The sequence below is a fragment of the Triticum urartu genome, chromosome 2 (genome assembly GCF_003073215.2).
Source record: "Triticum urartu cultivar G1812 chromosome 2, Tu2.1, whole genome shotgun sequence".
NCBI classification, from domain to species: Eukaryota; Viridiplantae; Streptophyta; class Magnoliopsida; order Poales; family Poaceae; genus Triticum; species Triticum urartu.
Window position 1 is genome coordinate 734,399,470 of NC_053023.1, and position 14,425 is coordinate 734,413,894.

The 14,425-nt window shown below is 41.7% G+C and overlaps 1 long non-coding RNA gene across 1 annotated transcript; it reads right to left on the minus strand.

Moving 5' to 3' along the window:
* Positions 1-3,914: 3,914 nt before the first annotated feature.
* LOC125534502 lies at positions 3,915-5,169 on the minus strand. Its single transcript, XR_007294500.1, has 4 exons — positions 4,813-5,169; positions 4,653-4,733; positions 4,136-4,559; positions 3,915-4,043 (listed from the first exon to the last, which is right to left on the minus strand). It is a non-coding gene; the product is annotated as an uncharacterized LOC125534502 (long non-coding RNA).
* Positions 5,170-14,425: the final 9,256 nt, after the last annotated feature.

Genomic DNA, 14,425 nt, shown 5'->3' on the forward strand with positions numbered 1-14,425 from the left:
TGTTTCCTAACCATAAACAAAGAGTTGTTATTTGATTAACGGGATCACATCATTAGTTGAATGATCTGATTGACATGACCCATTCCATTAGCTTAGCACCCGATCGTTTAGTATGTTGCTATTGCTTTCTTCATGACTTATACATGTTCCTATGACTATGAGATTATGCAACTCCCGTTTACCGGAGGAACACTTTGTGTGCTACCAAACGTCACAACGTAACTGGGTGATTATAAAGGAGCTCTACAGGTGTCTCCAAAGGTACATGTTGGGTTGGCGTATTTTTGAGATTAGGATTTGTCACTCCGTCTGACGGAGAGGTATCTCTGGGCCCTCTCGGTAATACACATCACATAAGCCTTGCAAGCATTGCAACTAATGTGTTAGTTGTGAGATGATGTATTACGGAACGAGTAAAGAGACTTGCCGGTAACGAGATTGAACTAGGTATTGGATACCAACGATCAAATCTCGGGCAAGTAACATACCGATGACAAAGGGAACAACGTATGTAGTTATGCGGTCTGACCGATAAAGATCTTCGTAGAATATGTAGGAGCCAATATGGGCATCCAGGTCCCGCTATTGGTTATTGACCAGAGACGTGTCTCGGTCATGTCTACATTGTTCTCGAACCGTAGGGTCCGCACGCTTAAAGTTACGATGACAGTTTCATTATGAGTTTATATATTTTGATGTACCGAAGGTTGTTCGGAGTCCCGGATATGATCACGGATATAACGAGGAGTCTCGAAATGGTCGAGACATAAAGATTGATATATTGGACGGCTATATTCGGACACTGGAAGTGTTCCGGGGAAGTTTCGGATAAAACCGGAGAACCGGGGGGTTACCGGAACCCCCCCGAGGGGGGGGGTTAATGGGCCTCATGGGCCTAAAGTGGAGAAGAGGAAAGGCAGCCAGGGCAGGCCGCGCGCCCCCTCTCCCCCTAGTCCGAATTGGACAAGGAGGGAGGGTCGGCGCCCCCCCTTTCCTTCCTCTCCTCTCTTCCTTCCTTCCCCCTCTCCTACTTGGACAAGGAAAGGGAGGGGAGTCCTACTCCCGGTAGGAGTAGGACTCCTCCTGCGCGCCTCCTACTAGGGCCGGCTGCACCCCCCTTGGCTCCTTTATATACGGGGGCAGGGGGGCACCCTAGGACAGATAAGTTGATCTTCGTGATTGTTCCTTAGCCGTGTGCGGTGCCCCCCTCCACGATATTACACCTCGATCATATTGTAGCGGTGCTTAGGCGAAGCCCTGCGACGGTTAAACATCAAGATCGTCACCACGCCGTTGTGTTGACGAAACTCCTCCCCGAAGCTTTGCTGGATCGGAGCCCGGGGTGCGTCATCAAGCTGTACGTGTGTCAAGAACTCGGAGGTGCTGGAGTAACGGTGCTTGGATCGGTTGGACCGGGAAGACGTACAACTACTTCCTCTACGTTGCGTCAACGCTTCCGCTTCGGTCTACGAGGGTACGTAGACAACACTCTCCCCTCTCGTTGCTATGCATCACCATGATCTTGCGTGTGCATAGGAATTTTTTTGAAATTACTACGTTACCCAACACTAAACCCTCCGGTTTATATAGACACCGGAGAGGGTTAGGGTTACATAAAGTCGGTTACAATGGTAGGAGATCTGAACATCCGTATCGCCAAGCTTGCCTTCCATGCCAAGGAAAGTCCCTTCCGGACATGGGACGGAGTCTTCAATCTTGTATCTTCATAGTCCAGGAGCCCGGCTGAAGGTATAGTTCGGCTATCCCAACACCCCCTAATCCAGGACTCCCTCACTAGGTGACTCATGGCACTTGCCACCATAGGGGATGGTGATAGGTATTGTTCATGCACTATTTATCCATGGGACGATTTTCACGAGCTGAAATGAAAACGGGGATGGTAAACAATACATGCCGCTGCGCCCTACGACGGCATGCAATATTGTTCATGTGGTTGAATAGTAATTAAAAAGAAGTTAGTAGAAAAATTCAAAAACTGAATGTTTGGCAGCAAAGATGATCGAGGGTTATAAGTGTCTGTCCAACAAGGACATGCACTTTCTGTGGTGGCAGCTCCATGTGATGACCTCGCAGATCTTTTCCATAACGAATTCCATCTCAAGTGATTGCAAATTAACGTCGTGAAGGTATTGATTTTTTAAACGTTGATGTTTTCCCACGAGATTGGAGATGTGGTAAAAAAACAAAATCTTTCATCATCCCAACCCTATGCTTCACCGATGCATACACTACAAGAAAACCTGCCTGTAGAGACGCCATATTCCATAGGTAGAGACGTGTTATTTCATCTCTAGGCAACCATAGAGTCGACTTAGTAAAGCGTCTTTGGAGCGTCTCCCCACGGACCGTCTCAAAAAAATATAGACACGCTGGCTGAGCGTCCGTACATGGCATGAGATGCTATATTGGGACGTCCAAAGGCGTCTCTAGATATGACACGCTATATTCAGACGTTCAAAAGCGTCTCTAAACATGTAGAGTCGTTCTGTTAGATGCGCTCGTATTACGTCTCTATTAACAGGGCCATTTCATTCACCATAGGCCGTAGCCCAATTCCTATACATGCTTTGTACAGACGTTATATTCGTCTCTATATATACAAAAGCTTCTCTGTAACCACGTAATATTTTGCTTTAAACAATATTTGATTTATCCCAAATTTCTACTTCGCCATTTCAAATCCAGTAACTTTATCATGCCACATGGTTGTGCAAAATGATCAACAAGTATTGTTATATAAAAGCATCCACCCATATCACCAATCACATTCATAAGCAACAAATATCATTATATGAAGGGATTCACACACATCGCCAATTCTATTCACAACCATCCCATTCACACAATTTCAACTAGTAGGAACAAACACCTTAGGTTCACAACTGAATCAGATCAGAGATTCATATGAAAACGCAAATAATTAAGAAGAGATCATACAGACTAGAACTAAGTTTTCCTATAAAGCTAAAATATATGTATAATACACAATATTTGTCCAGTTAAAGACTAATTCTTCTATAGTTGCTCCTGGCTCCTGCAATGTAGTCCTTTTATAAATCTTGAGCTACCCTGAAAAAGAAAGATAACAGGGAAGTTTTAGAACATATAAGCTCTAAGAATAGTGTGAGAAGAAATGTACTTTGACGATGTACCATACCAGTGTTTGGTGGCTTGTTTCAAGGTTGCGTAGGAGTGGTTAATTTTGGTTTTTTTGACACAAAGATCCTTCATAAATAAAAAGCCCTTAAGTACGTACATTGGAGCATACGATGATTGCATGGAAGTGTACTTACATGTGATAAGAGGCCATGCAATAACATGACCAATAGCATCCCTTACTCTTTGCAATTTTCCAGATGGTCTAACGAGTATCTCATCTCCAGGTCTTGAAACAGCGCAAACATAAACTGCTACATATTGGTCTACAAGCATGTTTCCACCAACCACATATGTTTTATCTCTACTCACTAAAGTTCCTTCGACCACAAATTTATTTTTGTTTCTCGGGTTCAACGAAACCAAGAAGACTTTCATGTTATCCTATTTTTTCAAGAAATGAAACATTCATTATCGCAAAACATGGAAGATTTCACTTTACACAGAAAGGGCTGATTGCACATGCAATTAGACCAACTAACTATTCTAACCATTCTCATTCAGATATATATACCTGCTTAGTGACGCGATGAAGCTGTACACTTGGTTCAGGACCACCTTGCTTGGTCGGATTGCTATTTTCAGCATGACCATTCTTTGATTCAGGACCTTCATGTGCTTTCTACAGTTGAGGTTCAGATCAATTGTAAGTAAACTTATAGAAAACATAGACATTGTTTGATAACACAAAAAAAACTAGGCGCGCATGTGCACACACCTTAGCAACCGTATGGTGAAGATAAACTGGTGCAACCCTCATTGGTTCTTGCACAATTGCTAGGATGCAATTCCTGATTAGTCTTGTCTGGTAAAGTTGATGCCGCACAGCCTTGTTTGACCCTATCAATTTTTTCAATGTGTGCTTTCTACAATTGAGGTTTAGTTCGGTTGTAAGTAAACATACAGAAAAACATACACATTGTTTGACAATGAAGCAGAAATTTATGCACACACGCACCATGTGTGGTAAAGATGAACCAGTGTTATCCTCTTTGGTTCTCAAAGAAAAGCTAGGATGCAATGCTTGGGTAGTGATCTGCTTATCTGGCAAAGTTGATTCTACACTTGATTGGTGTAACCCTCTTTGGTTGATTCTACATGGCCTTGATTGGCCTTATCAAACTTTTCAATGCTTGCTTTCTATAGTTGAGGTTCAGTTCAGTATGACATAAACATACATAACTATAAGCATTGTTTGATAATGAAGCAAACATTTATGTACACACCATAGCAACCATGTGTGGTAAAGATAAACCAATGTAATCCTCTTTGGTTCTTGCAGAAAAACTAGGATCCAATTCCTGGGTAGTGGTATGCTTATCTGGTAAAGTTGATCCTACACTTCCTTGAATTGCCCTATCAAAGTTTTCAGTGTGTGCTTTCTACAATTGAGGTTCAATTTAGTTGTAAGTAAACTTATACAAAACATAAGCATTTTTTAATAACAAAGCAGAAATTTCTGCACACAAACACACCTTAGCAGCCACTTGTTCATGTGGTAACAATAAACCGGGGTGACACTCTTTAGCTCTCGCACAATTGCTAGGATGTAGTTCCTGCAACTTATGATGAACAACTGTTTGTAAGTATGAGAATCAACTAGAATATTTATTAGTGAAGAAACTATTACATCACCTGCATAACACTCAATGGAGCGTGTTCTTCAACTTCGTTATGTGATTCATTCAAGAGGTAACTCCCAAAAACTCTTTCATTGAGATCAACCTGAAACAAGAACATGATAATAGTATATTAATACTCATACATGGATCTTTGCAGAAAGAGATGTGGTTTAGATACGAACTTCATCACTTCCTGCGGTTACATATTCATTTCTCAAATCCTCTTGGGGGAATTTTCGCTTCAGGAATGAACGGATCATAGCAACCTCATCTTTCACATTTTCTACATTATCTCCTAGTGCCCGCAGTGCAAATCGAACATTTCCTTCTTTGTCAGGATGTTGAACAAAAGTCAGTCCCTGAGAAACTTTTATTTTGCTCCAATACTTATCACCATAATACCCTCAAAATTCTTTTGCCTCTTTCCCATGCACACTTTTAAATATTTCTCTATAATCACTGAATGAAAGGTTCCCATTGTTATCTTTCTTTCTTTCTTCTAGTTTCTCCTATTGAAACAAATACAAACATCTCATTATACTAAGTAGTACTCCCTCCGTTCCTAAATATTTGTCTTTTTAGAGATTTCAAATGGACCACCACCGCCGCGTCACCAACGAGCACTGCAAACGTAGCACCGGCACCTCGGCTTGGGCAGCGTCGCGGTAACGTGGGGAGCCAACTGCGCGTTGGGATCTTGGGAGGCGCCGCCAATTTGGAGCTTGGGCCGTCGCGCGTCCATGGCGCCGAGAGCAGAGAGCGGTTGGTGGCGGCGAGAGCAGAGAGCCAGCGATGACAAGAGAAAAAGAAAGGAGATCGATTGAGTTGGGAGGAAGAGACGAGAAGATAAGGCCGAGGTGTGGGCAGGCTCCACCGGGACACGTGGCGCTCGCAGCGATCGGTTTACGCGAGGCTGTTTTCATCCGGTTGAAAAGAAACGATTTCCTAAAGAAAATGATTGTGGCGCCAAATTTTGTCAAGCGAAAATACTCCAGGAACGTCAAATTTGATTAAGTGGGAATAGTTTGGGTGCGATAAGTAATCACATATATAGATGTGTTAAACGCATATATGGATAAATAATTTTTTGGGTGTATCTTTTATTGGATAAATCCGTATGCTTTGTTCTTTTTTTAAAAAAAGTGGTAATTTTTGTATCCAAGTAATATTGACATAGTTTAATAAAAATAATAAAAGCAGTGGTAGATCGTAACTGTCATCGAGTCCTCCTTTGGTGGCCCCTTCGACTCCTCCGACATGGCGTACAGCTCATGCAGGTCCCCGTCTACGCATGCCCAATGCTAGAAACACCAATGCGTGCCTTTGTCCACGACGTGTCCTCGGACCTGGCAAGTCTGGACCAGCGCATCGTCAACATCGACTTCGTCCTTCTACACATGCCCGATGCTGGAAACACCGATGCGTGCCTTCGTCCACGACGTGTCCCCGGTCTTGGTAGTAGTTAACTTGTATTGTCCTATACCTCCATACAGGCAATCACTGAAAACTCTTCAGACTTGTTAAAAAACAGAGGGATGGAATACCTTGGTGGATGCCAACTGGATGTGGATGGATGTAGATTATAGAATGTACGGAGGCTAGACTCGGACAGCCGGAGGGCGCTGCCACGCTAGCGAGGACGGAGCAGTGCGGGAGGCGGACTGACGGAGGGTGCTGCCACGCTGGGGAGGCCGGAGTAGTGCAGGAGGCGGACTGATGGTCTAGCGCCTGGCGGAGGACGATGGACAGAGCCGAAGGGTGAGGGCAGGGGAGGGAGAGGGTGGCCGGAGGGGAGGCGACCGAGGGGCGACAGAGAGGCTGGAGATGGCCGGCTCGGCCGCCAGAGCCGGACTTGATTCTAGGGGTGGCAGCCAGGCGGGAGGGGGTCGGCCGCCTTCAGCTAGGGGAATTGGGGATCGGGGGCGCTCGACTGCTCGCGCACTTCTTCTTCTTCTTCTTCTTCTTCTTCTTCTTCTTCTTCTTCTTATTTTCTTTTGGAGAATTTGACGTCGAGTAGGTCGCGCGAACTCTATTTTTCGTATTAAGCGACCGCGCGATGATGTCTCGCTGAAGGTTTCTCTTCGCGAGCACCGTATTGGGCCAGCCCATTCGTGCAGGGGTAGGTCGTAAAAATACGTCGTAAGTCCGTAACCACCCAGTGTGGTTTACACATGTGGTTAGTTATAGGAGCGCACCCTACTTGAGTAGATTCAAGCCAGTTTTTTTTGTTTTCTTTTGTTTCTTTTATTTTTCTTCTCCATTTTCCCATTCTATTCATTCTTTTTTGATTTTTTCTTCGTTGTTTTTTTCATTTTCATTTCCTTTATATTTTATTTACTTTGGTTCTTTATTTGGTTTTCTTTGTTCTTTTTGGTTATTATTCTACATTTTCTTCTCCATTTTTTGTTTTTTGATTTCTTTTTCTTATGTTGGTTTTCTTTTTTACTCTACATTATCGTATATGTCAAAAACGTTCTTTTAATAAGTGATCAACAATTTATGTATACATATTCAACATTGTCCGAATGCTTATTCAACATTTCTCAAATAATTGTTCAAAATTTTATTACTTATTCAACATTCTAATACTTGTTCAACATTTTTCAAATACTCGTTCAACATTTTTTTAATACTTATTCAACATTTTTTAATACTTATTCAACATTTTCGAATAATTGTTCAACATTTTACTTATACCCGTTCAACATTTTAAAATATTTGTTCAACATTTTTAATAATTATTCAATATTTTTCCCAAATACCTATTCAACATTTTTAATACTTATTCAACATTTTCAATTACCGGTTCAACATTTTTCATATACTCATTTAACATTTTTTAATACTCATTCAACATTTTAAAACACTAGTTCAACATTTTAGTACTTATTCAACAAATTTTCAAATACTTGTTCAATATTTTTAATACTTATTCAACATATTTTAAGTACTTATTCAACATTTTTAATACTTATTCAATATTTTGTAAATACTTATTCAACATTTTTTTTCGAATGGTTGATTATTTAAAAAAAAATACATGTTCATGTTTTTCATACACATTTGTATATTTTTCTGTGTACATTTTGTGTATACATTAGAATCATTTTCTCTGTATCCATTTAGTGTTTTTGTCAAATGTTGATTACCATTTTATAAAAAAAATTGTACATAAAGTCTGATTGTCAGTGCGTTCTTGTTCCCTTGATCTATTATTACAGAACGTTAAAAGCGCTTGGTTCGATGGCTCGTTGCAGCGCCTCCTAACGAGGTGACCAAGGTTACTTACTTTTTTTTTTGAGGGGTACCTACTTACTATTTATCTTTTGGTTCACATTGTATATACGCCTCGTGGGCCGGCCCACTCAGGAGCTCGCTTCAGCGAGAGACAAGATCGGACTCGCGTAACGCGAGAAATAGGCGCTCCCAGTAGTCGTGGCTGTCGTGGAGTGTTTGGGCTCATTCATGGCCCAATGCGTTTATTATATCTACTGTTTTTTTGAGAAACAAATTCTTGGGTATTCCAGGGAATCCCAGGAAGACCCCGGTACCGTTGAGCGGCGGGGGAACAGAGTGAGGCGAAGCGGGCGAGTGGCGGTGGCATGAGACATATGGTAGGGGGCGAGTAGCGGTTGCGTGAGATCTAAGGTAGGATGCGCCCGTCGATGGCTTGAGAGCTCTGGCTGGGGGTAAACGGCAGCGCAGGAGTGGCGACTGGTATCGAGATGCCGAGCGGCGGCGGCACTATGGACGAGCCCTCCAGATTTGATCGTTCAGTTCGGTCCAGGAGTAGTACACTGCAAAAATACAAAAGGGTATATCGGTCATTCCACGTAGATTTATCAAGTTCAATAAATTAAAAAAATCGGTAAAACGCCAATGTGGGCAAATGAACAAGTAATTAATGTAAATTACATATAAGCCTAAATAAAATGCGCCAAATCATCAAGTCCCCAACTAATACAGTGAAAATGATCAAATCCCTTGTATATGTGAATTGATTGAGGATTTTTTCTCAGTGAGGCACGAATAAGGATTTTATTTTAACACAAGAATATTACAGAGGTAATATAATAGTATTATGTAGGACAATATTACAAATGTGATTATTAAGGTTACAATCAAATAACAAAATGCCTCTTGATCAATCTATTCGAAGTTTACCCAAAAGTTAAGGAAGACCGGTAGAAAACCGAAATGTCAAAAAAACCATTTTAAAAGACGAAAGCGTGTGCGGAAAAATAAAATAAAAAAATCGGAGGGAGCGCCCAGAGCGCGACACGTGGCAGGCGGCTGAGAGTGCGCCATGTGGCGCTGATTGTTGCGAGGCTCCCGAAGGAGCGCTCGTTAACTAGTTGCTCTCCCCAGCGCGCACCCCCCGCTTCCTTGGCGCCAATCTTGGCCGGCCCATGTGCGGGCCGGGACACTGCCTATTTTTTTATCCTTCTTTGCCTTTTGTTCTTTCTTTTTCCATAATTCGGGATATCAAAAGGTTCCATATTTCAGAAAAGTTACGAATTTTGAATAAAATAATCATGAATTCATAAAAATACTCATGATTTAAAAAAAAATGTTCGGGAATTTTAAAAAAATAACAGTTCAAGAGAACGTTCACGAATTTGTACAAAAATGTTCACGAATTTAAAAAATATTCATGAATATAAAAAATGTTTATGATTTAAAAAAATGTTTGCGATTTCAAAAAATGTTCATGATTTAAAAAATTTAAAAGAATGTTAATCATCTCAAAATCTGTTCGCAAATTCATAAAATGTTCATGATTACAAAAAATGTTCTTGATTTCCAAAAATGTTCATGATTAAAAAATTTGAAGAAAATTTTAATGATTTCAAAAACTGTTCGTGATTTTAAGAAATGTCCATGATTTTAAAAATGTAAAAGAATGTTAATGACTACAAAAAATGTTCGCGATTTCATAAAATGTTCATGACTTCAAAAATTTAGAAGAATGTTAATGATCTCAAAAAATGTTAACGACGGCCCAAGAAGGTTCGGATGGTGGTCATGGCTTCAAGAGCTCGGTCCGGTTGGGAAAGAAAGAGGGGTGTGGGGGGAGGAAAAACGAGAGGAAGGAAAGGCGACAGGTGGAGGCCTGCCTTGATGGCGAACTATGGTTGAGGGTGCGGACCAGTCGCAAGCACGAGCGTCATGCGCGCGGCGAGCGTCTCCCCCTGGTGGAGCTGAGAGACGAACGAAAGAACTGGGAAGGAGATGTGATGCCGTGCGAAGTTTCTAGAAAAGGGCGTGTGTTCTGCAGGACCATGGGACACATGTCGATCGGCGGACGAGGTCGACATAAAAATAGATTCGTCGGTTGAACGCAATCATTTCTCATATGATTTTAGCAGTTTCCTGCGGCGGACGAAAATAATCCTACACAGTGAACAAACCAAAAATTTAGAGAAACACGCCTTACTTTATTTTATTATACATTAATAATTAATAACTTAACATTAAAAATTAAAGTATAGAAGTGTCATTGTGGCCAAATGATTGGCGCTCGCACATGCGACGAGCTTAAAATGCAATAGGTTCGAACGGGGGATTCCCTTTTTCGCACACCCTTTTCCTATTTTGGTTTCTATTTTAAATTTTTAATTCCTACGGTACGTCTTATATAAATCTAATTGTCCTCGTTAAAAGTCAAACGCCAGCTGGTCTAGTGGCCATTTATGCAGCCAAATCGAGAAGATTGTGTGTTCAATTGCTTAGGATTTTCTACGTAGATAAATAAAATGCACCCGCAAAAAAATTGCAACAATGCTTTCTGAAGGAAAAAATAGTGCACGCGGGCTACTCACCACCTCAACCAGTGAGGGTGGGCCCTCGCCATGTTGGCATGCCACGCGTGCACGGGGTACATCCAGATACGGTAGAAAACACCGTATATGAATAGGAGGACAAGTTCGACGATAAGAAAATATGTATTTTGCAATTGTATGCACCAAACTGGCCGTACAAGTTCTAAGACTCCGGGAGTATTTATCTCTTTTCTTTAGTCTAAAATAAGAATAGAGTCACACATTAAAACGTCTCACAAATTATCTCTAAGAATAGAGTCACACATTAAAATGTCTCATAAATTGTCTCTAAGAATAGAGTCGCACATGAAAACGTCACACAAATCGTCTCTAAGAATAGAGTCGCACATGAAAACGTCTCACAAATCGTCTCTAAGTTAATTAAAATAAGTTACTTATTTTATTGAAGGCTAATTACAATTAAAAGTTTGTGGCGTTCTGAAAACGTCTTAAGAAGCGTCTTTAGGTCGCTAGTGTTCATGAGTGTAGAGACGAATAAAAAAGCGACCCAGAAAAAGCGACCATACGCGATGTTTTTGTTGTAGTGATACAACCGAACAATTTATTACTAAGTTTATACAAACTAAGAAACACTGTGATACCATAAAAGTGTGACCGGCGACATGAAAAATGCTAAGAACTAAAGAAGCCTAGTAGTAGCACACATCCAATATGGAACATCAATTCACTGGTAGTCCACTCTTGGAGCCAAGCTCCATATGATCATTTGTGTCTATGAACGTGAGACATGAATTATCCTAAACTCAAACAGACTTGGCGTAACTACAGAAAATACTTAGGAGTTTTGGGTGGACTGGTTGGGATAGAGAAGGGTACTTGCATTTGGTCTGGGAGAGTTGTTGGCCTCGAAGAGAAACATGCTCTGTTAATGCAAGGGTCTTGTAAAAAAATTACGAATCTAGTTACCACAAGATGAAAGGAAATATCTTTTAAAACCCTAGTCTTGCCAAGAGGTAGTTTCTGTAAACATACAAGATACTGCAATGGTTTTTTTTGTGTGTGGCAAAGTTTGATGCATATATGATGTTGGTCACCAGAAGTTCAAAAAAAAACACACAAAAAGTATAGATTGTTCATGGACGCACTTCCATATGAATTTTTTTGAGCTAAACCCTAGCCTTGCCAAGAGGTCCTTTCTGTAACCATACATGATACTGCAATGTTTTTTCGGGGGGCATAATTTGATGCATATATGATGTTGGTCATCAAGAGCTTAAAATAAACAAAAAATGGTATAGATTGTTGTTTTTCTTTTTTGGGGCAAAATTTGATGCATATATGATGTTGGTCACCAAAAATTTGAAATAAAAATGAAAAATCGCTAGAAGGAGGAAAAAATGGTATAGATTATTGTTTTTCTTTTTCGGGGCAAAATTTGATGCATAAATGATGTTGGTCAGCAGGAATTTAAAATAAAAATAAAAAATCGCTAGAAGGAGTAAAATGGGTATAGATTATTGTTTTTCCTTTTTTGGGCAAAATTTGATGCATATATGATGTTGATTGCCAGAAATTTAAAATAAAAATAAAAAATCGCTAGAAGGAGGGCTCGAACCTCCGACCTTGTGGTTAACAGCCACACGCTCTAACCAACTGATTGCAGGAAGGTGTGACAGGACAATACCTAGGTTGATTATTACTGTTTGCCGTTTCACACGTGACATCTTCTGGTAAGTTAATGGTTGCACGTTCACACGTGACATCTTCTGGTAAGTTAAGCATTGTTGGGCGAAGTTTATCCCCGGACCAGCGCGTAGGTGCGGTGCACGCATGTACCGGAGGTAACCGGACCCGTCACTCTAAAGTCTGAACCAACAACCACGTCGTCGTCGTGTATGAGGTCCGCCTCCTCAGTTTCAGTTCGTAGAGGTGCATTTTTTCGGTGATGACTTGTTCATCTCTACTTTTCTGCTTAAAGAGACAGGGGCTTCTGAAATGGTGCAACGCTAATCCTATCACTATTAGAAAAAGGGCTATAAATAATATGAACACTAATGACGCACCTGACATGTGGTGCGCCACTACTACATAGTAATGGCGCACCATGAGTTGGTGCGTCATTAGTGTGGTAGACACTAATGGCGCATCAGACCCACGGTGCGTCATTAATAACAATTTTTTTAACTAGTAATGACGCACCTTCAACACAGTGCGTCACTACTATTTTTTTTTTGCAAAACTACTAATGGCGCATCTCAAGCTGGTACGCCATTAGTAGGTGGTGCGCCATTAGTAACCTGAGACCAGTTAGATATTTTGGACAACCACACCTACACTCTCACTTTCCCCACTTCATTCTCTCCACCTCCTCCAAGCTTGTGTCGGCTGCCTCTTCCTCCTCACCTCATTTGCACCATAGATTCATCAAAATTAAGTGATTAAATTACCTTTTTTTGATAGGTAAGTAAGGGGAAAGCTATCTTTATGTTGTAGATCTACTTTTTTTCTCCCTCGCTCCAACAACGTGCACATGCACTTTTTATGGCCTTGCTAGATCTATGTATGTTTGTGGTGTTGAATATGTTTGTGGTGTTGCATATATGTTTGTGTTTGCAGGTACCGGTATTTGAAATGCGATAGTTGCCAGTATTTTGCCGGAATGTTGATTCATTTCCGTTTCGGCGAGAATTTTGGCACTATGCATTCTTTTTGGTCCTATTTTTAGGGAAAGTCATGCCAAATTTTTTCTTGGTTCTAAAATATCGTTTTGCTCTACCCCGCAGGCGACCATGGTCCGCACGATGACCAAAGGCATCGTGAATAGGTTTTTGAGCTCCGCAAAGGCCGAGATGCTTCAAAAGAACGAGACAGAGATAAGATATCCGTGTCGAAGATGCAAGCTGAAGAGCCTTATTGCGGACCCGGATTCCGGGCAGGTGTGGGACCACATGCTCTTGCGTGGTTTCATGGATGGCTATCGGTGGCAAGATGATGAAGATGACTATGAAGTTGTCCATGGGGGCCAGGCAAGAAATGAGGAAGGGCAGCAAGACAACCACCGCGGCGAGGGTGGGCGAGAAGACGAAGAATCTTCAGGACATGATCACGACGGTGATGCTGTACACAGTCATCATGTAGAAGATGCCGGACGTGATGATGAGGAAGATCAAGACGAAGGGTATGATCATGAAGATGAAGATGCCAGAGCAGACGGCGATGGAGGCTGGGTGCAGGACCCTCATATTCAAGAGCTACTTCTCAAGCAAACGGATAACGCAAGAGCTGCCGCCCGAGAGAAAGCCAAGCTGGATCAACTGGAGATAGACGCGATTACTCCATTGTATGAAGGATGCAGGCCCGAGGATACCCACCTGAAAGTAACGCTCATGACTCTGGAGATGAAGGTAAAACACAAAATGACCGACGCATGCTTCGACGAGAACATGTCATTCTGGCACGAACGTCTTCCCAAGGGGAACAAGTGCCTGACCAGTTTCGAGGAGGCGAAGAAAATCGTGTGTCCTCTGGATTTACCGCACGTGAGATACCATGTGTGCATGAACAATTGCATCATTTATCGGGACGAGCACGTGGAGTCTACCATATGTCCGGTGTGCGGCGTCACTCGATACAAGAAGAGAAAGAAAGCTCCTCGAAAAGTGGTGTGGTACTTTCCGATCACTCCTCGTCTGCAGCGGTATTTCGCGGACCCTAAGGTAGCAAAGCTCCTGCGTTGGCACGTTGATAGGGAGGAGAAGAAGCGATAAGATGACGGAAATGATCCGGAGATAAATAAAAAAGACAAGATGCTGAGTCACCCTAAGGATGCGAGCCAGTGGCAAG